This window comes from Oreochromis niloticus, linkage group LG14 (genome assembly GCF_001858045.2).
Source record: "Oreochromis niloticus isolate F11D_XX linkage group LG14, O_niloticus_UMD_NMBU, whole genome shotgun sequence".
NCBI classification, from domain to species: Eukaryota; Metazoa; Chordata; class Actinopteri; order Cichliformes; family Cichlidae; genus Oreochromis; species Oreochromis niloticus.
In genome coordinates, this window is record NC_031979.2 from 20548033 (window position 1) to 20571770 (window position 23738).

General features: G+C 38.9%; 1 protein-coding gene and 1 long non-coding RNA gene across 6 annotated transcripts in view; one reads left to right on the plus strand and one right to left on the minus strand.

Annotated features, from left to right (window-relative positions):
- grik4 (glutamate receptor, ionotropic, kainate 4) overlaps positions 1-23738 on the minus strand; it is a 338006-nt gene that overhangs the window by 213524 nt on the left and 100744 nt on the right. The gene's annotated exons all lie outside the window — the stretch shown is intronic.
- On the plus strand, positions 15658-22140 carry LOC109205041 (uncharacterized). The gene is made up of 3 exons (XR_002064506.2): positions 15658-15689; positions 20425-20525; positions 20830-22140. It is a non-coding gene; the product is annotated as an uncharacterized LOC109205041 (long non-coding RNA).

Genomic DNA, 23738 nt, shown 5'->3' on the forward strand with positions numbered 1-23738 from the left:
GGTGGTTTCTGTTGCTTGTTTGTTCTTTCTTTGCAGGCAAAGTTTACTCTGCACGTACCACTCACTGGTATTATATGTGGTTTTAAACAATCAGAACTTAATGCTTATTTGCAAATTCAATGCTAGTTATAAATGGAGCTGACAAGAAGGTTTGCATAATTTCCCAGCTTGAGTCTTTTGTGTTCATAAAATGCTTTGAACAATCAAAGAATGGTACATGAGCTCAACAACTTTTATTTGATTCAGTTCTGCTTGTTTTTATTCATACAGCACCAATTCACAGCAGCTGCCTTAGTGTACTTTATTGTGTAAGGGAAAGACTCGCCAATATTAGAGCAAAACCCCAATAAACAAGCACCTGGTGACGGCGAGAAGGAAAAACTCCCTTTTAACAGGAAGAAACCTTCAGCAGAGCCATGCACTCTTAGGGTTAGGAGAAAGAAGAGATAAAGAGAACAGAACTCAAAGAATTCACTAGGAGTGAAAAAAGTTATTCATATGAACTTTTTTTTTTTTTAAAGTACTTCAACGAGTTGCAATAAGAGGCAGAAAATGGCATCTAGTCTCAGATAAGAAACGTTTAAAATAAGTCTGGAGTAAAAGCCCATTTTTATACACTCACCAAGTCATGACAGTCTTTCGGCTGCTCTTTAACATGCTTTCAAATACACGGCTGGCATTCAGACTATGAATTGTTTTGTCTAAAGATTTAGAATTGAAGGAAGGCTGGGCAAATCAGAAAGATTTTCTATGGCTTTGCAGCACAAGTAATTGATTCTCTTGCGCTTCTCCATTTGTGCTGTAGCCTTAAATGCCAAGGCATTTTAAACTGCCCTGATTTGCATTTTTTTTCTTTTCCAGAATAATAAAAGGGCACATGTATCTTAGTTATATAGCCCACCATACAAAAAAGCACTCATATATAGCATGAAGATACTGTTTCATTGGTAAAAGGCGAGCACTGAAGTAATTGGAGGTTACACTATTTTCTCAGGGAAACACTGGAAAGCAAAAAGTAGTTGCTAGGCAACTGCTCATGCTAATTCACTGGGTTATATTGTGCAACTACAATGTGAATGTAAAGTATTTACATGAATAAAAGCAAATATAAAAGAATCTTGAAAATGTTCCTTTATGGTGAGCAATTTTTTAGATGAATTAGATGAATTAATTTAACAAGCAGATGACAAAACAGTCCAAGCTTTCAAAGACGAACTTACCATTGGACAATTCATATGATTCTTCAAGAGTGCATGAATATTGTACGCCATAAAAACATGATTTCATAATGTTATATCATTAACATATAGAAAACAGTATAAGAAGAAAACAGAAATGCCACTTTTATCATGTTTAATATTAAAAATACAAATTTAACTATTTTTTTTGTGTTTTATAGAAGACAGTAAGAGCAAGATTTTTTGCTAACTTTAATGCTAACTTATCACAAACTGTTATTCATATTAAATATATGTTAGTTCTATCAGCAGAAAAAAAGAGCAATTCTCCATTTGTGCTTTTTCCCTTTTAGTGCAGAGACAGAATATTTCAATGCAATAGTCTCTGCAACGAGCGATCGTTTTCCATTTCGGACATCCAAATGTCATTGTATCCTTTGCCGAACGTGGTTCTGAAGTGGGTGTGAATGATGGGTCCGTGTGCCCTTTTTTCTCATCGCAAACAGGCATTCTCCCTTTAAATCTCCTTCTCATCCTGTGACCCACCAATCATATTTGACCGACTGACATTTTGAAGAACCCTATAGACTAGTTAAATGACAGGATTCAAACCCACACGCACGCTGTACACAAACAGACACACGTGCCAGTCTGACACAAGAGCGAGAATAATTACAGGCAAAATGGACTGAGAGAGAAAGACGAGGAGAAAAAATATTAATCATTGGATTTGACATGTTTTGCCACTACGTGTCAACCTAATGTTTGTCAAGGTTTAGAGGAGATGACAAGACAGGCAGGGTCATGAAGCAGCCATACTGCCTTATTATGTATGACACACACCCTGCAGGTGGGCAGGTGCTTGCACACACACAAAATTAGAAACCCACATTGTCTCTGCTGGAGATGAATACATGTTAGTTTCCAGCCTCCACACACACTAGATAATGGGATACTGAATGCATATATGGGCTGCAAACCAATACATAAACCTCTAAAATTGCATAATGAGTCACTGGGATCTATTGTCCTCGGTCAATACGCTCCATAGTCCTTAACCCAGTTGTCAAACTGTACAATTTAGCATGCAGCAAATTAAAAACAAATACATTGGAAATAGACTGTACAAAACAGGTTCATAATACCATGAACAAATTAAGCAATCAATATTTATAAGCACAAAGAAGCAAATGATGATCCCGCTGTTCATGCAAATAACACAGTGAGAATTATACCCATTAAGTTCAGTGAGGCCAAAACAAAGTAGAGTCATCTGTTTGGGTACTTGTTGGTTGTCATCTGCTAGGTTTAATGTGGTTAATATAAACAAGTGAAAGATGAATTGGACATTGGATGCCTTGAAGCATGAAACTAGCATTGCTGGAGCTATGTTGTTGCCTCCTCTCATATACTTTTCAGGTGGAACCAAAGGTAGGTTTTTCTCCATGAGTAGAAAAATGCCTGTGTAGCAGCTGTCTTTCCTAATAATGCAAGTAGGGAGTCTGGCCATCCAACCAAAAGAACTGCAGTTTGCAAAAAAAACCCCAATACTTCTCCATACAACATAGCTCTGTAAAAAAACAAAAAAGAAGCTGTATACTGTATCCTGCTGCTTATTGTGCACAGTTTTTGGCTCCAGGCTGGAGCTGCATTTTCCAACTACTAAACGCTTTGCCAGTGAAGACAGGCCTTTATTGTGTGGACTGAAAATTGGAGGAGAAGAAGAGAGACATAGAAAGCAATCAATAGCAATCAATAGCTAAGGCAGCAAGTGCTCTCTGTGTTTCTTTGTGTTTGCACGCATAAATGTACATGTGTGCTGCTTCTTCAGAAAGTGTGTAAGCTGTACTGTGGCCCCTTGCCCTGTCTTTGATCTGTCCCTTTCCTAAGAGATTTCAGACTCACAGGCTCTAGCCTGCTAGCTAATGCTGGGCCGGCTAAGCCAAGTTGAGCTGCGTGGGTGCCACCTACACACTGCAGCTTTCTGTCTCTACTTCTTTCAGCCTCGTTTCAACACCTCCTCACAGCACCCAACACTAAGTGCTCACCCTCATCTCTGGCTATGTCACTACTTATGCTTTGCCTTCATTGCGTTCGCTTTTGTTGATAAGGAAATGAATTTAATGTTGATTCTTTTAATATAGTGTTATTTTGAAAATTTTATTTTTTAGAACAATATCCAACAGATGTTCCACTGATGCTAAAAAAAACTCATAAAAATGTAACTTCGTAACCTAGCAAATTTTTTTTCTTTAAAAAAAGATGAATAAATATGTCATTATCAGCACTTCTTAAAATTTGAGCTCACAAAATGTGGCGCTAAAAAGGGCATTTGAACTTTTGTTGTACAATCTACAGGTTATTGATCCACTTACAAGGTCAATATTTCAATTTGATGCTTTTTAGCTCAACACTTGCAGTGGAACGGCATTCTCATCAGTATTCCTTGTACTTTGTATTTACTGCTAAAGAAAGAAGTAAACCTTCTAAAATGCTGACATTACCATTCACTTTAAAGCACTGTTATTTCTACAGATATAAAGACGCCCTGGCATGGCTGTCGATTCTTTAATAAGTTGTTTTTTTTTTATTGTATCTGTTAAATGTAACTGCTTAAAAAAGCAAGGTCATATCATAAATACAGCACCGTTGCAACAAAACTCTGTGAACTTTGTAAAATTGCACATGAAATGTGGTTTGAACTTTATCCAAGTAAAAATTAAAGATTAATAAAATATGACTAAACAAAAAAGTTGCACTTTTCACGTCTTTATTGAACACATTTATCACACGCGCCGGAGGCTGGAAAAAGTACACTAATTTAGTCAACTGCAGAACATCCTTTAACAGCGACATCCATCAGACATTTTCCGCAGTTACTCATGAAACAATACAACACTGTTTCTGTTTATATATCTGGGTTGTCTTAGTTGAACAGGCCTATTCCAGTCATGCCACGGCTTCCCAATTCAGTTAAGATCAGGGCTCTGACCTGGCCGTTGCAGAACATGAATGTTCATCTTTTTTAAACAACTTTGTTTTGCCGAGCCAGAATTGCACAATCTAACCTAAGGCCATGGTCTGCTGCCCTGTCATTCTCCTGTAACATTTCTTGATACAATATTTAATGTATTATTATATCAAAGATTGTATGATATCCAGGCTCTGAGATCAACCCCAAAACATCACGACCTCACCACCAACCTTCACAGATTGGAGGTTTTGGTCTTGGTGTGCGATGCATTTTGGCTCCAAACTTATTTCTGCAAAGTGTTAAACTTTTGTTTCATCGATCCAAAGAACATTGCCACACAAGGTTTATTCATTCTCTTTCACTGTTTTTCTCATAGCAGGGACACTTGAATAAAGGTTTTAGCAAGTTGTAGAAATTTGCGCAGGTGTTTTGTTGTTGATTTGTTTTTATCCAACTCTTTCAGAATTGGACACAGCACTTTTAGTTTGATCTTTGCAGGGTGCCCACTCCGAGGGAGAGCAGCAGCAGTCCTGAATTTTCTTCTGTGGTAGACAATTTATCTGAACACCCAGGCCTTTTGAAATCCTTTTGTAGCCTTCCCCAGCTTTGTGATTTTGTATATTCGTTCTTCTGAAGACCTGTGAGAGGTCTTCAGTCTGTTGAGAACAGCACAATGTGTCAGAAAGCAAATTTCTTATCTATAAAATCCATAGATTCCTTTTTTGCCCAGTTGAGATACGTTAAACACCTATCTGAGATCTGATCTGGTCTTGGAAGTGCACTTTTCGGCCCATGTCACTATCAATTGACCTTGACAGAACTTGAGGGGCTCTTGTAAATGTTTAAACTCCACATATTGTCATACGACACTTTTTCATGATACTGCGATTACATAATGTGGGAGGGAACTTTTAGTACTGGGAAAGATGGCCAGATTAGCTTCAGGGTAATATAATTCACTTCAATGAACATTATTTGGTGCCGTCACTGAATTTCAGCATTAAGCTGCTAGCTGCTGTTAAGTACTCTCTACACTGGAATATAGGTAGCTGGCTCTAAACTGTCTGCATATACTGCTCTACTAATCATTAGTCAGTGATGTGTACTGGCAATTTAGTTGTTACTCGCATAATGCTTAGTTTGTCTGTATTTTATGTATCAGATATTTGAAAAAAAAGAATTGTGGTTCTGTGGTTTCAGTGCATCCTAATATGAAATGCAGTAAACGTGATAAATGCTATAAAATCATTATTTTGTGGGACCTTGCTCAAAGCTAATAGGTGACATGTGTATTAAATTTAGTATACTGTAAATACAAATGTTGCAAATCTGTAAATATTTACAGATATGCATGACCACACGTTTCACTGACAGTTACCGTAAAGACTTTTTCCACTGCAGTGCCATTTACTGGAGTGTTAACCCACAAAACACTTTAAACTTAAGTGTTTTGTTGATTTTAAAAATTGCTAGTCAGTGGATATTTTTTTCCTGGTGTGACCTTGGTGGAGATCATTGCCAAAGAGAAGTCTCCTCATGGCATGTCTGCATGCAGGTCCCATGAAACCAAAAGCAAATGCTGCCGTGGCTTCTTTTTCTCGAGGTTGCAAGCAGACACGAGCGGTCACTTTGTAATGAGCGATTGCAGTGTGGGCTGAGTAACCTTCAGAGCTTAATGCTCACAGTATTTGGCAACATGATATAAATTACATCTAATGACTTCAATACACAGAGAAATAGAGCTAATGGGAATGGTTTATTAAGCCTGCCAGTCAACACTAAGAAATCACTTGGTTAAATTAGATGAAAACTGAATTTAGACTGCAGCATTTTGGAGGGTCTTTAGACATGTGGATGACAAGATCAGGACTTTCAATCAGAAAGTCCTTAGACAATGCTTTGGGTAATCTAAACTAATGTAGGAGTTTGTTGGGGTTTTTTTTTTTAAATGAAAGCAGAAACCATTTGCAATATGACTTATATCTACTAGTACTTTTATTTTCTGCACTATCGACCTTGTGTATTTCCAAGTTCTCTATATAATTAACACCAAAGAGTGGGCTGAGTAGCAAGCAAAGAAGAAATATTATAAAGCACGTGTGAGACAGGAGCATGAAACTTTTTCTTGTGCTTAACATTTTAATTGAGAACAAGTAAGGCTGCTGATTTAATCTCTGTGACTCTTCAGTCGGAGGTAGCCATGTGAAAAACTTGCATCTGTACCATAACTTGACTCTGTCTCTGCAGACAGTGTTTGCCAAGGCAGGATTTGTGCCTCTGTATGTGTCAGTGTGTATACCAGGGTGTCTGCATGCACATATAGCTGTCTGTTTTTGCTCCTATTCCCAAACTCTCTAGGGGTGAACCTGCCTTGTCTACCAGTGCCTTTTTCCCCCTGAGGAACTGTGAAGTAGCATTGTAGTATTGGAGGTGCTGGGGGAATTCACAGCAGGTGCAGCTCTGTTATTAAATATCACTCTGCAGTAAAAAATGAGGAGTAACTTCAAGTAACAGTTCCCTAAAAGACACTCTCTTTTGTATGAAGAACAAAGTATTAAAGTATAAGTGGATTATGTTCTCTGAGACTTGGGATATTTTGTCACATATAAAAGACCGTATACGAAAACACGAGTCGGGTGCACAGTGTTGCCGCTGTTCTGTCTGCAGAACAAAGGCAGCGATATCAGCGCGTGTGGGATGCGGTCCTGGGTAGCACACAGAATTTCAGCTTTCGGCAGTTAAAATCCAATTTATCACTATGAGTAAGCTTGGTCATTATTCCTGGCAACACCTTTCGCTGTTTCTATTAATCGGTTTTTCATGTTATTGCTCAATTGATTGACCGTTATCAGATGTAATCACCCCACCCTCACTAGTACACAGCCACCATAAGCTGTTATCACCTTATTTCAGGTTGCTAAAAGGAAATGCAGATTAATCTTTGGAAGCACTGGAAGTCAATAAGTTGCCATTCGTTCACTGTCGTCTCACCAATAATGTGCACATGTTGGACAGTTTCTCTAACTAATGGCCAAAACGTCAGGTTGACACAAGCACGTTGGGGCCACTGTCTAAATTCTCACTTCCTCTACCTGCATTTTTTAGAGAAGTAGGCAGTGGCATAGTCTCTATGACTTACTATAATAGTAATGACAGCAGATTCATCCTTAGGCATCAGGAGAGGCTGGGTCTGTGGTGGTGTAAAATCAGGCCATCACACTCACGTTTGAGACCCGTCTGTGGCACTTGTGTTTTACTTTAACTTTCTGCTTCACATGTTCAAAAGTTCATGACTTGGTTTAGGAAAAAGGTCTTTATTTGGCTTAAAATAACTCCTTTTAAGGAAAAAAATAACTAAATGAAAATAAATGATGCAGACAGGGAGTTTGGCATCTCAAGTCAGTTCATTCAAACTACCAGGCTGGGACTGAGTTTCTGTTGAGGCCAAGACTGCAGACCAGAACGATCTGAAATCCACTAACAAAATCTCCCAGGGCTTCCGATGGCCTTCCAGGTGTGTCGTTAATCAAATATCAGGAAGCATAGTTTTCCAGGTTAGTAGGGTGATCACCAAAAATGTTACAAATTCTGAGTTACTCTACTGTATGTTTACAGATGATCAGAACAGATGAACCCTAGTAAATTACTGGAGGAAGCCTACTGGTCATAGTATGAGAGTGATTACTGGTATTCAATGGGTAGATAACATTTATTAGTTATTCTGACAAAAGCAAAATCTGTTCCAAGAAAGGGCCAAAGAGCTCAAATAATGAGATCTAAATGTCTGCCAGCTGGCCTCTTTAACAGCCCTTACTGTTGCTCACATCCTACAATAACCTCTAAAAGCTCATGTGAAAGCATTTGTGTGACAGAGACAGAGCGAGCCACAGAGAGAAACAGCTTTGTGTATTTCTGAGAATACATCTGTGCAACTGTCTGTGTTAGAATGGAAAATGATCAATTTAAGCAAAGGTTTGCACAGAGGAGGGAAACCAGACCCAATCTTGGCTCAGTTACAGATTGAGTCAATATGAAAATCAGTGAGCTGCTGGGAAAAGGCAACCCTGAGACTATTTTTTCATCCAGCTATAAAAAAAAGAAAGAAAAAAGCAGCTGCAGCATTTTATGAATATACTACATCTTTTTTTCCACAAGGATTTAACACATCCGTAACATTTACAAAAAAAAAAAAAAAAAAAAAAAAAAAATGTCATGGCAAATGCTAAAACAATCTAATTCCAATAACCACAATTTTAATTTAAAAAAAAATAGGCAGAAATTTGCCCGTGCTCCTCTAAAACCACGAGGAGGTGACGATTCTATCATTTGAACACCAAGCGCAATACCTGGAGACCAAGTTTACCAAAATCCAACTCAGCATACATTCAGTCCCTAAAACGTGACCATGGCAACTTCAGCAAGAAAGTGACTCCTCTGAAGACACTATGAATGCGCTTTGGTACACCACGGTAAGATTAGATTTTGGAGCTTGATTTGATTCTTTTATGCCCCACTTTAAGCCAAACCTCTGAATGCTGAAGTATTTCCTTCAGACCTCGACATACCAAAACAAAAATCTAATTTCTAGGTGTGAAAGCCTCTTCAAAAATCATGTTTGAGTACTATAGGCTACACTCATTATAGAAGACAGGCATCCTGAATATCCCATGGGGTAGTGCAGCACAAAGAGGTGAGACAATCATGCTTGTAGTGATCTTGCCATCTGTTACACTATGATTGATTTCTGCAGCATCTGGCTGAACACTTGCCTACATTTCAATGACCTGCATCACACACCGCCTCTCTGTCCCAGTCTCTATCACCGACATGTACATATGCTCGCACACAGCCTTCTGCTCACATGCAAACATGCATTCTTTTGTTAATCTCGTTATGAGGACCCCCGTGCTGACGACAGACGGCATCGGAAAATGTTTTTAGTTTTGATAAATATGGATAGATTTTTTAAAGCATACAGAAATCCCTTAAACCAACATGTCTAATTGCAACCAGGTGGGGAAAAGAAGAGTCCATGAGCACAGATCCTATTTAAACATTTTTGCCTAATTATGTTTGTGAATTCTGGTTCTATTCAGAGTGAAAGATATCATTTAACAGGATATTATTTATGGCATGGGTACACTGTGACTGAGAATTTCATAACATATATAAAACAGAGTCTTGCGATCCTCGGTCAGAACCATCTCTCACTTGACATATTTGGCTTCCAAAGAAAATACAACAGCTTCAAACATTAGTCCAAAAACCAACGAGTGATGTCATGTTGGCAACGCACGGCAGTTATGACTTAGGCTATAACTACTAAATTCAAATAATATACTGCTGATACAACCAACATTCACTGAGCTACCAATAAGCTAATGAATCATACATCAAATAACTGTCACAGTTATAAATCCAGCAATTATAATGAAATGGCATTTAATCAGATCGATAAGCCGGCCTGCTGACCAAGAGAAACGCAGAGAAAAACGGTTTAACAAGCTCATATTTTCAAAATAGATGTAACGGAGCTCAAAAACAGCAAAAACACCATAAAATTAAATGACCACACATCACACTAATTGATTCAAGTGTTGTGAAATAAATCATTGTATATTACAAATTGATTTTCATAATACCAGGTACAACTGAAAGGGAATTTAATATGCCAGTCTCTTCCCAGTGCAAATGGCCCATTATAAAACACAGTTAAAATGTTGTGTCTGACAATGACTGGAAAAGTACGCTTTATCCTCAGTACAATATGCAATAAGCTCACGAAGATCTAAAACTGCTCAGAGCTTATCAAACTGAAGTCAGTGTTACTGAGATATTGTCAACAGCCACTCATTTCAGAGTCACCATCATTTTACCTTGAAGTATTAATTCTAACGGAGAAACTAGAAATTCAACTGTAACTTTATATATATTTCTCTTCTCTTGTCTAAATGTAAAGCATACCAGGGTTCGACATAACCTCTGGACAAATGACCTGAGACCAGTATGAAAGTCAGACATGTTGATTGGCCAGCTACTAGCTGTTAACAGTGTTTCAACTAGTCTTAGTTTGACCTTTCTTAGACAGGCCTGGAGACTAGTCAACAACCCCCTGGCAACCACCAGATGAAAGGGACCCAAGTGGTTGGTGAGTGGTTGTTGGTTGTTGCTAAGTTAAACTGATCATACTGTAAAGATGCTGATGCACCAAAAACTCCTTATGATTTATTTGGTCATTTGCAGATTGCTGCAGTCTCCTGTAGTTTGAATGGAGGACACAGGCTTGTCTGCCAACCACTTACCGATAGTGAAATTTGGAAAAATTATTCAGATGCAAACTGGAAAATGAAGAAAGTAAAAAATTTGCAAAGCACTTTGTGTAGTTTTACAATCACTTGGCACTCATTTGAAGACAAGTCAGCATCCACCATGCAAAATATGGGTCTCAATCAACCTGCGATTGTAAGGGGTTCACTCTCTCATCTATCAACCATAAATCATGGCAATGACCTGCTGGTCTACCATATCGATTTCACTCTTTGCCACTCCAAAGCATGAAATGTACATGCATGCAGAAGTTGCAGTAAGCTGCAGTAACAGCAGAGGGAGATATTTTATTTCAAGCGAACATGAAAATAATCACATGAAAACATTTAAACAGATATTATTAACACATTTAAATATATATTAGCCGCCTACCTTAATTAAAGGACCCTGGAATGTACTTCATATGTTTTTTTGCTCACTATACCAACTTCTTGGCTTTAAATATATTATCTCCCCCTGCTGGTAATGCAACTTCTGCATGCAGAAATGCAATTTCTGCTTGTGTGTACATTTCACACTTTGGAGAGATAAAGCGTGAATGAGACATTGGACTGGCATGTCTATTACACATTTTGCTGTGATACTGGTTTGCTTTTATAGGCCTGGGGCTTTAGCAACAAATATGCAATATGTATATGCAATGTTGTTTAGTGCAAAACTAAAGACCTAGGAGGTGTGTCCCAGGGAGCAGAGCCACACAGCAACTGAGGGCTTCTACAGAGCACTGGCACACCAGGCTCAGGTGTTGCCAGTGTCAGTGATTGGAAACAAGCCACACCAGCTCTCCCTGCAGATGAGACCTGCCACACAAACAGGCCAAAAAGAAGGCAAGCATTTATGCAAGAAAGCATACATCAGTGAGCCTTTGGCACCCATGATTCTGTAGCTGGTTCACCACTGTACTGATACTGACCACTGTAGAATGGGAACACCTGAAAAGAGCTGCAGCTTGTAGGTGCTCTGACCCAGTTGTCTAGCCACAATTTGGCCCTTGTCAAACTCAAATCCTAATGCTTGCCAATTTTTCCTGCTTCTAACACATCGACTGTGAGCCCAAAATGTCCACTTGCTACCTAATATATCCCACCGACTAACAGGTGCCATGATGAAGAGATAATCAGCGTTTTCACTGCACCTGTCAGTTTTCATAATGTTATGTCTCTTTGGTTTAAATACCCATGTTACCAATTTAAAATACAGTTGTACAATGTTGCAGTATTACTGTATTATGTTCAACTTCTGACAGAAAATGAAAAATATTTAAATAAAATTAACTTAATATTTTCACATCTCACTTAGGAGTAAAACGGAACATTTGACTTTGACAGATATATCTCAATATTGACTCATATGAAAAAAAAAATAATTAAAATTATTTGAAAGTCATTTGTCATTTTCCACATTAACCAGTCGTAACTGAAAGATAAAATTTTACAGTTAAGAACATGGTCCATGAAATTCTTTATATTTTAAAAGCCAACCGGGTTTTAACAAACTACTTGTTCAACAAGCTTAAATATAGAGAACATCTCTTTATCCACTCACTTCTTTATTTTATAAACCAACAGCACAAGAGAGTTAAGAGCAACCAAACACTATATCCACACATGCACGGGTATCATATCTTTTTCTATATGCTCTGGTCTTTTGTCCATACACACATGGCATTTTAGGTCACTGATGGAGCTCTTGAAAACCACCGTTTCAGAAAGTGCATTTATGTTAATGAAAATGAGTATTTTCTCTTGTAATTTCACAGGTGTTCGCCTTTATATCCTTTTTAGATGTAATGTTTGTAGGCTTGTCATTGGCCAACATTTCTATATGATTAGGGCTTTGGTATGCGCTTGATAGCGCCTGATGGAGGTAAGGATGCTCTTAGCCTAAGAATGTCATTGCTGGTAGTGATGTGTCAATGTTACCTGTGTGTGACGATAATATAACTTGAAATGTTTTTTTCTTTTAAATTTGCATCTGCACGTTTTTTTTGTTTGTTTTTTTTTAACAAAAGACTGAAATCCCTGTTTTACAAAATAACAGTGTATGTGTGGCTGGAGCCTAAAACTAAATCCTTCTGTTTGCCGTCTGCCAATTTAGTTTATCACAGATCTCTAACTATGGGAGTTAAAACGTAGCTGCAGGCCTACAGTAGATCCACTCTTCATCTTCATCGCAGCAACATCTGTAGCATACAGGGCCATATGTAAAGTGGGCCAATTACTAATTGCTTTGCAGCTGTAGATAATAAGTTATAATTTAAAGAGTCCAGTGGTAACAGTAAAAATCTCCCTATCCTTTTCCTGAAAACGTGTACACTGGGACACATATTGTGTGTATAATTTAAAGGAAATTCACTCATTTCAGAGTTATGTGACTCACTTTGTGAAAACATGACCTTATGTATGCACCGTGTGGACGCTATAGTCAACTCCGATAACACAGCTGTCTTTGTTTCTGGTTTATACCATATAATCAGAGAATCAAGAGACCATATCATGATATTATACTACTGAGGGAATAAGCATGTTTAACTCTCAGAAACCTCACTGTTGAGACATCCAAGCAGTTTGCTTTGCCCCGTTCTGCTTAGATACATGATTGTACTGTATTCTTTCCAAGCTTTGGCCACATGGGAAAATGGTTGAATGCTGATCTGAGGGAGCAAGGATGTGCTGTGTGGGATATCGAGTTCCACACTGTTCATGGGTGTCCAATTGAAGTCCTACTTCAAACACAATCTTACCACATGTGGGAGTGTTTGCACATGTACTCCTCTGCATGTAGAGCTATTTATTTGTTTGCTACAATTTTTTTAGCCCATGTGATGTGAGGCAATACAAGAGTTCAAGCAAAACAATGACTGCTTTCAAAGGTCGGACTTGATGGAGGGAAGAAAAGTAGCTTGAAGTAGTAAACAGTCCTTGACTTGCCATCATCGTGAATAAGTGTCTGCAACCAGCTGTAAACCTCTGAAAACAGGATGATAGGGATGGTGTGGCTATAGAATACAGGCTGTTTCACTGTAGACTGCTGGAAGAGTTTTAAAAAGTATTTAGATATAAATGCTACTAAATGTCAGTTGTTCCAAGATTACCATCACCTGCCTATTGTAAAGCACAGAGTGGCAAACAGTTGACTGCTTGATGGCTACTAAGTATCCTAATGAAATAAAGACTTCAAATGTCTCCAGAAGCTAAAACGAATGCACATTTAATGATTACTGATATTTTAAATTGTTGATAAAAAGGCCCTGCAGCTTAGTATAGGATAGTATGAGAGAGGAAAAGGAAAAAAAAACATAGTCACAGATGGAAATTGTATACATTGTTCTGCACCGCTGCTAAAGGCAATAAATTGTGAGGATTTAGGCTTTGTTTATATTTGGGGTTGTTGCTATGTTAACTGTTTAATTTTATTGTGATCTATTTTCACCGTGTTTTATAAAGCATTTTGAAACTGTTTTCCAAAGTGTTGTGCAAATCAATATTATTGTTGTTATCAAACAACTTATTCCTTTAAATTTTTCCAAATTTGTAAAAGCATACCAATTGAGTAGAGTTGTGAAGCGAGCATTTTGATGATCTGATAAACACCTGTTGTGAGATGCATTCAGTTAAGTACTAAAGAGTCCAGCTTCATCAAGCCGTGACCTCCAGTCCAGTGTGAAGCAGCAGGAATTATCACCTCCAATTCTCTGGACAAGCTTCTCAGCTGGAAACGTGTGGAATGCCCATTTTGAATTGGGTGACGAGTTGCCTCAAGTGGATGAGTTCAAGTATCTTGAGGTCTTGTTCACGACCGAGGGGAGAGCAGAGCGGGGGATTGACAGACAGATTGGGGTCTGCAGTGATGAGGATGCTATACTGGTGTGGTGTGTTGAAGATAGAGCTCAGCAAGAAAGGAAACTTTCCCTTTTACTGGTCATTCTTGCCCTCACCAGTGGTCAAGAGCTGTGGGTAGTGACTAGAAAAATAAGAGTGCAGATATAAGTGGTGGAAATGAGTTTACTTTGAAGTGTTTGTGGGTCCAGACTTAGAGATAGGGAGAGAAGCTCGGTCATTCGGAAGGAGGTGAAAGTAAAGCCACTGCTCCTTCACACAGAAAGGAGCCAGTCAAGGCAGGCAGACATCTAACAAGAATGCCTCCTGGGCGAGGTGTTTCGGGCATGCCCTACCAAGAGGAGACCCTCGGGGCAGACCCAAGAATCGCTGGAGAGATTATGTCTCTGAGCTGGCTTAGGAACACCTCGGTGTTCCCGTTCAAGAGCTAGAGAAGCTGGCCAGAGAGAGGGAGGCCTGAGCATCTCTACATAGGGGCAATTGTGGCTCAAGAGTTGGGAGTTCGCCTTGTAATCGGAAGGTTGCCGGTTCGAGCCCCGGCTCGGACAGTCTCGGTCGTTGTGTCCTTGGGCAAGACACTTCACCCGTTGCCTACTGGTGGTGGTCAGAGGGCCCGGTGGCGCCAGTGTCCGGCAGCCTCGCCTCTGTCAGTGCGCCCCAGGGTGGCTGTGGCTACAACGTAGCTTGCCATCACCAGTGTGTGAATGGGTGAATGACTGGATATGTAAAGCGCTTTGGGGTCCTTAGGGACTAGTAAAGCGCTATATAAATACAGGCCATTTACCATTTACATAGACAGCTGCCCCTACAACCTGGAATAAGTGGATTGATGGATGGACAGTTAAGGACTTGTAGCGATTCACCAGAGGTGTGGACTCGAGTCACATGACTTGGACTCGAGTCGGACTCGAGTCATTAATTTTATGACTTTAGACTTGACTTGAAAAAAGGTTGTAAGACTTGTGACTTGACTTGGACTTTTACACCAGTGACTTGGGACTTGAATTGGACTTGAACCTGTTTACTTGAAAAGACTTGATATTTTACCCAAATCTAAAATTTAACATACATATTATATAAAAAGTGCGGACCATTAATTCACTTTATTCATTCATTCATTCTTACCACACTCCGTATGTATGTGAGCGTGGGCTGTAGCACAGCCAATCAAATTAACCAGATTTGAAAAAAACAAGAACAAAAACGCTCGAGCCAAAAATGCTTCCAAGAGTAATTTCTTTCGGGTACATAAACTACGAAGTAGTCAACAAAAAAACGAAATGCAATATGCAAAACATGCAAGAAGAGAATCACAGACGGAGATGGAACAACTTCCAACTTTGTCCGACATTTGAAGTTGCATAAAGAACGGTAGGTGGTGCTTTTTTTTTTTTTGCTACGATGAGACAGCTGACTTAGCTAACTTCATCTTATTAGCAAATGTTCTTCGGGCTACGTTGATGATACTGTTTGGCTTTAACAGGTATGATATGTTTGTCATGCTATTTTAAATCCGGTCCTGCAAGCGCATCCAAGAATAACATGCAACTTGTTAGCTCAGAATTGTCGGTGAATGGTGAGCAGGGTCCGTTTCAGAAAGTGGGTTCTGTAGCTGTACTCAGTCTCTCTCCCCTCCCCATCATTAACCCCGTAGATTTAACCCAGTTTAGACTGACAAATATTTATTTTACCATCACATCACAATTCAAAATCACTGTGTTTAATTTGCAATTAGTGTATGGTCGTGTTTAACTTTTGCATGTCTGAGCCAGGGAAAAAAAATTTTTTGGTTAGAAAATCTGGCCCACCTTAGTGTGTAATTGAGTAGTCCTGCTATACATGGCCTTTTTCTTCTGTCATTTATGTCAATACATCAAATAAAATACTTTGATCTTATATTATTAGCTGTTGTTTATTTGCAAAGGTTATTCTCAACAGGGATGCTAGACAAAAACGGCGTTTTCTACAGACAGCCTAGCATACGCTCTCCACTTGCGAGTGAAAAAAGAAAAAGAAAAAACACCCCTTCCCTATTGGTGTTAGAGTTTACCATGTCAGCCAATCAAAAAAATGATAAGGCAACATGTGACATTTGGTTGTTTAGGGAGAAGGGGAAGTTTTTAGGAGTGACACCCGCGACGGAAAGCGGGCGAGCGAAAGAAAGAGAGAGAGTTTTCATATGTGAGACATTAGTGACGTTTAGCGTGTTTGGAGGCTATAGTTAGTTTGTTGTGTAGTTATTGTTTTGTATTGTGTGTCGGTTAGACTGCTGAATTTCATATTTGATCTAAAAAAGCTGTCAAAGGCAGATTCCAGTGTAAACGCTGTCTCCACATAGAAAACTGGACTGTTGCACCTCCTGCAGTCAGACCTGCAGGGTTTAGGCCTGTGGTGTTCTCCTCTGTCTTATACTGAACACAAACTACATTTTTTGGACTGGCACAAATAATTTGTGTGCCTTCTTATTTGATGCAGCACACCTGATTGTTCTGTAAATAGATTTAAATGGTTATATAAAAAAAACGCCTGAGGCCTTGGCTGCATTTTTAGGTAAATAGTACCATATAACTTTGTTGTTTGCAAAACTTGTGCATAATTTTTAGAAATGTACAATTTCTATTTGCATTTCAAGTTATGAAAATGATTCGTTAAACATGTAAAAAAAATATAACTTTTTTCCACTCGGATTCTGAATTTTTTGTCTGAATTTAGATCAACTGTGCTAATATAGTATACCAAAATGAAAAAAATAACTCAAATTTCAGATATTTGAGGTTGTGCTGTAAATAATGATACCAAACAAGGCAAGAAAAACATATTTTAAAGGTGAAATATAGAAGTAAAATCAAAAGTAGTCAAGAACGGCCAATTATACCCGGGACCCCAGAGGGTTAAAAAAAAGACTTGAAAGGACTTGAAATTCAAAGTTTCGGACTTGGGACTTGACTTGAAAGTTGTCTGTCTTGACTTGCGACTTGACTCTGACTTGCTTGACTTTACTTGAGACTTGACTTGTGACTTGAGGATAAAGACTTGGGACTTACTTGAGACTTGCAAAACAATGACTTGGTCCCACCTCTGCGATTCACACGAGAAATACCCTCGTTGCAGTTGCAGTCTCTGCCGTTTTGATACACAGCATTTAATTTCTATTCTAGGTCCCATTTTCCGGAGACAAAAACCAACAGAGGAATATAAAGAACCACAGAGACATTAGCCAGTGTAGTCTCATTAGGAAATCTCATGACACTTTATATTATCCTTCTTTTTTTCTGCTCCATCTTTGACCTTTGTGTTAAAAAAAGAATAAGAGGCTCATGAAAAAGTAGAAGATGACACCATTCACAGTGTCACTGGATAGCCATGGCATTTCAGCGGAGTCAACACTTCCCAGTTGTGGCATTTAGACATCCAGAGAGCATTCTAGCCCCCTCATGATCAGCACTATTATTACCTAGCATGAGATAAAACTACACTGACCACAGAGAAATATTTCTTTCTTTCTTTCTTTTTTTTTTTTTACCTTTTTTGAAGTTAATCTATTTTTAATGACTTATGCTCAGCGCCTGTTCGGAACTAGAGACATTAATATAAGATCCGCCCATGGGCATGGTTTAGACAGCAAGGATTAAGACACATTCAGTATTGATGTTTGAATTGGAGCAGAAGCGAATAGTCACTGCTGCTGCAAAGGTTTGTGTTCTTTTACACTTTGACTCAAACATATTAGCAAAATAAGCTGAAGGGTTTGGAGCATGAGATCACTATAATCCCATTTAAAGTAGTATTTGCTCATGTCATATCGTCTACCATCGTATTTGTTTGAACGAAAAGATAAAGGAGAAGGAAACTATACCAATTTTCACAAGATAAACAGATAGCTCATAAAACGAACAGAGTTTTTGAGGAGATTGGATATTGAAATAAAATAAAAAGAGCGCAGCTATGGTAAAATCACTATACTTGGTCGATGCCACTAAATTTCAGGCCACTACTCCTTCAGACCAATACAGGTAAAAAGTGCTTAGTTGGTAAAAAGATACAAATTCAGTACTGGACTAACCAACTCATTAAAAGTGTGCACTTATCTTATGATGTGCACCATCTATTCTTTTGTTTCACTGAGCCTGAGAAACAGGCACTTTGCTACATCGCCAAAGGAAACTTCATTCTTTGACGTATCCATTAAAATGCAGCAGTGCACCACAGCTAATAAAAGGAGACAGAGGACAACAGCATGACCACCTAACGGCATCATAAAGTTAGTGAGGGAAGCATAAATAATGGAACACTCATTTTCTCACACCGCCTTGGTCTAGCTGCCAGTACTTTCTCTGTATCACAGGTTTCTGTTCAGCAGCATTGGAATCAGTTTGGAATATTGGTGCAGACTCGGATGGAAAATATATGAATGCCATGCCACTGACTATATAAATTAGGTGCATTGGAGCTCTAAAGTAGTTCTGTCAGAAAGCAAAATAAAGTATAAAACCAACTGGGGAAAAAAATACGTGTGGATGGACTACTCTAATGGCATAATGCAAGGTAGTTTCAGCTCAAGAGGAATTCAGACTGATGATATACTGTAAATTTTTATAAAGTCACAGACCTCAGTAGTGCGGTTTTCTAGCAAAAAAGTCACTGAGATGGAAAGATGGGCTATTCTAAAATCTTGTATAAGTCTGGATTTATGTTATGATTCGAGGCCAAAATGTAAGGCTTCAATCAAAACAAGAGTAAGAGGTTTCACTGAATGTGTGAGGCTGCTCTGGGCACTTAGGCATAATGATGGTGGTAAAAGTCAGCATGAAACATAATTTTTGTTTCCCAGATATTTAAGATATTCCACTGAAAAGGAAGAATGTGAATCTCATGGCAGCAAAGGGAAAGCTGGGATCACCAGTGTCACCAAATGAGAGCATACTTCCTCTCAAACCCATTAATCACTATGTCTAAATTTTGAGGCAGCTTACAAAATACACATATGAGTAATTTATATTTTACAATGAGATTAGAACCTCGGATCAGCTTATGGTGCTACGTGATGAGGAGAGTCACCAAATCCTGCAGGATTCATGCTCTGTGGGGGCCATACGTGTCTGTACAAACCTGTAATTGGACTCCTTGAGATCCACCAATCAGATGAAACATAATGATCATTTACACGTGCAAATAGTCAAGATGATTATCTCGTTACAGCACACGAATAAAGACGTGATAATGAACAAGCTGCTATGGATGATGCTGTGCATCTTTAGACCAATCAGAGCACTCGTGTTAACCCAAGTAAACCGTCCACCTACAATGGACACTGAGCAGAACAGCTGAACTTTGGAGCAAACGAAGAAGGCATGTTTAGTGTGGCACACAGTTTAATACAGCATGTGTCACCTACCTTAATAGTTTTGTGCAGATCGAGTAGAGACCATGCCTGGGCAGATGGGACCTGTTTTTGCAACGCGCTTGCAACACACCTGTTTTTGTTCATCGAAACATTTCAATCTGGACCAAAGACATTAGCTTTCTAAGCTACTAGCATGGGCACAAACGACATAACAAACACAACTGAGAACAATTTAAACAAAGTCTGACACTAATGCTCAAATAAGAGAATTCACAACAAGTGTGCAATGCCTGTCAGTGGGTCTACTGCAGTGCAGTAGCTGTTAGGTTCCCAGAGTGCTAACTGAGGCATGACAGTGCTCTGCCAGACAGCACTCTTCCATCATTTCCCTTAAGTATCGAAGAGAACAGCAGAGTAAACAGACACACTGCAGGGACCAGCACACCCCTCATACATAGAACGCACATCTGCAAACCCCAGCTACTGATTCAACCTAAGTAACAGCGAACCTCTGTTCAGACTACAGGCTTATATCCTTCACAGTAAAGCCAATAAAGCCAGCATTAAAGTATTATGTCCATGCCTCTATTTCCCACTATCCGGCAACGTCCCAAAGCATCCACATATGTCTGACCTTCTCTTATACAGTACACACAATATCCACCATACTATATTAATTTAGTGGCTATTTAAGGAAGCCACGGAGGTGGTTATGTATGTGTGTGTCACTGTATGTTAACATTCATTTCTTTATCTGTGTAGGAAGTGAGATATATCCCCCACGGTGGACTGCCACAGACACACTGATCGGGGAGCGTGCCATGTCAGTGGAGTGAGAGGGACTTATGGAAGGTGCTGCATTGGTGAGACTTACAGCTAGGATAAATCTGGCCTGTGTGAAAAAGAGCCAGGGGTGCAATTACACAGAGATGGAGGGACAAAGGGATGGCAGTTTGTTTGCCACAGCATGGACTCTATTGCTCAGTGATTGTGAGAATGGAATCTATTTGGTGCAGAGAAAAGAGACCGCGCATGATTTTTGTCTCTCGACGTGTCCATTTGCTGTGCCACCTCACGGTCTCACACACTCTATTGTTGTGGCCTCTTTTCTCTCTGGACACTTCTTTGCTTCTATTAACGGCAACCCTACTGTCCAATCTTTCACAGAGTTCTTCATATTTGAAGGTCAGTGGCAGCCTGACATGTACTCAGAGGGGAGAGAGGACCCAGTTGAAACAGATGGGAAGTGCTGATTCGTGTACAGAAGAAGAGAAAGTCAATCAATTTGAAATGGGAGTCCAGAAATGGACATGGCAAGCCAGCGTAATCAAATCTAAAGCTTATGGCAAAGAGAAATGTTCCCGGAATTTAATTGAGATCAATGTGATTATTCTTGCTGGGAATTAAATCTCATTGTTACGCTTTTACTCTAGATGTAGGTTGGTAGCTTAGTTAAAATTTTGTACATCTACCTCCTATCCCAGACTTTATGTCCTTGCTAACATGTGCATAACACTTACTGTAGCTACCAGATCTGATTATGTATGCTGTTCTTTTAATAGGGAATCTGCTAAAACACAGCCTAGCTGGGTAAGTGCTAATATTGCTATGCGAAGTCTGGCTGCGCCATCACATCCTCAGATTTCCACAATAAATTATTTTGATTGCTGACATGTTTTCATAACCTCTAGTGGCCAAAACTAGAAAAAAAACAACAAAACTGTGCAGACACATTTTTCATCTTGGGTAGAAGTGCGTAATAGCTAAAGGTCATCTCCCACTTTCTTTGTGAAATATGAAGAAAGTTAGACTTCTATTTTCAAAACCGATTTAAAAACTTTCTAAAACATGAAATAATGCTAGATACTACTAAATGGTGAGAGAAGCGACACAAGATAATAAATCTTTTCAATGCTTTGTGCCAAAGTAATTTGTGGTGGTCAGCTGGCACTTCCCTAATATTCAGCTTAATGCTGAACACATAATACACAACAGTGCTACCACGTTTCATACGACGTTTTCCTCCAAGGTAGATATCGAATTGTACATTTACTAGCAAATATATTCAATGCAGATAACATCAGTAGCTAATCTTGAGCTCAAATTAGTAGAATGATATCAGCTGCTGGGTATTAGTTTGTTCTCACAGTGCTAGTGCAAGCTTTGAACATGCTTTAATGTACTAGGAAAACTTTTGGGAAACACAGTTTCTATATATAGAACTGGAGTTTGAAAACAGAACACTGGGTGCTTATATGTTTGTGTAAGAGAGACAAAAGAAAAACAGAGCATGTCAGAAATTCAGAGAAAAAGCCAACAAGAGTCAGAAAGGGAGTGAAGGGGCGATACAAAGGCTAATGTATCAGAGGGCTCTCGCTTGGCTTTGTTCACCCGAGAAACCTGGAGCTCAAGGACATTGTGTCTGTGTTGTTTGGAAGGTAACAAACTCAAGGGAATACAAAAAACCTACTTTTAAGAGATGACACATCCTGCTTCTGAAAACATTTAAATCTGAAGAAAAAGACATGGTGTTGGCTGCAATGTTATTTTGCTATACAACACTGTGGGTTGGCCCATTCAGCTTTTATTAATGGAAGCTCATCAATTTAAGTTTAATCCAAAGAAAATTGAGAAATGATGTTTATTCATTAGATTGCTGTCACTGAACAGCAACTTTTTAAAACTACCTTTTTTCTCCCTTTATTATTCGCTGTAAACTTGGACAGCATCTCTTTTTCCACCAGTGGGGAATCTCAAGGGCAACAGTCCCCTTACTGCTTGTTTATATCAGAAAATATAAAAGTACTCAAGCAAAGCTCAGCTTGACAGGACTGTCATTTTCTTTGAAAATATTCAGTCATAAAACAAAGAATTAGACAAACTGGATTTGTGAAAAGGTAGTGGCGGTAATGGAGGAAGGTGATCACTGAAATTTTTGCAATTCATCCTTTAGGGACCGCGAAGGTTTTAGACAAACCAATGATCTAACCAACTGCAATAACTAGAGGCAAAACTAGTAAACAAAACATATCTATGCACTGATTGAACCCAAACTGAGATGGTATATCCAGATACGCCAATCAGTGATGAATTCTATGCAGCAACATGGATTGTTATTGGTGACAGCATTAATCCATTGCTAATCTGTAAATACAATTTACCCATCATCATAGTCTTGTGAGTCACTTCAGATTAAAGAGTTAAAATATCTGTTTTAGACATGCAGCAACCTTTCAGTGCAAATCAAGCTCCTTTAGACTAATTTTACATCACTTCAACAACGAAACCCTGAAATAAAACAAGCTGTATTGTCAGCTATGAAGTAACAGACATCTGTCATCTCTTTGCATTTAAAGCAGTTGCTCATGTTTGCTATTGCTGAATGATGAGCTAGCTCTTGCTCAGTTTGCATTTAACTTTTCAGAAGTTATTCAAATGTTCAAAATCTTTCTGTTTTTACTCTATCCCGGCTCATTAGCTTCGAAGTGATAAGGCAGGCCGAGGGAGAGAGGAGAGAGATTTTCACCACCGTCATGTTCCATGAACCTTCATTTCTTTAGTTTAAGGGCAGCAACAACATTTTTTTTTTAAATTGGACCGCTGTTAGACTGAAAATTAGGCTTATCTATACACTTTATGATTCATTATAGTGGCTTAATTAACGCTGTCGGCAGTATTAGTTGAACACTTCTCACAACAAGCCAGTGGCACCCACAAATTTCATAAAATTAAATTCACAGACGCTAACAAGAGTTGCCGCTCCACTTCAGATTCCAGCTTTAACCACAAGCGCACATCATGGTGTTACACGAAAAGTGAATGTTTGACTTTAAGAATCACAGTCAAATTAGGAATCTTGCTTTGAAATTCAGGGAGAAGTTCTAACTTTAACTGTTGGCTGCAGAACTGTTGAACCTCATTCTTGAAACTTGAAAAACGAAGCATTTCAAAACATCAGATCTGAGCTTTAGTAAGTACATGGAAAGATAAAGCACTTTTTAAGGGATTAGAAAACCAGTCATCTAATTTGGAAACAAAGGGTGTAAGTGATACACGACCAAAGTTAATGATAAATA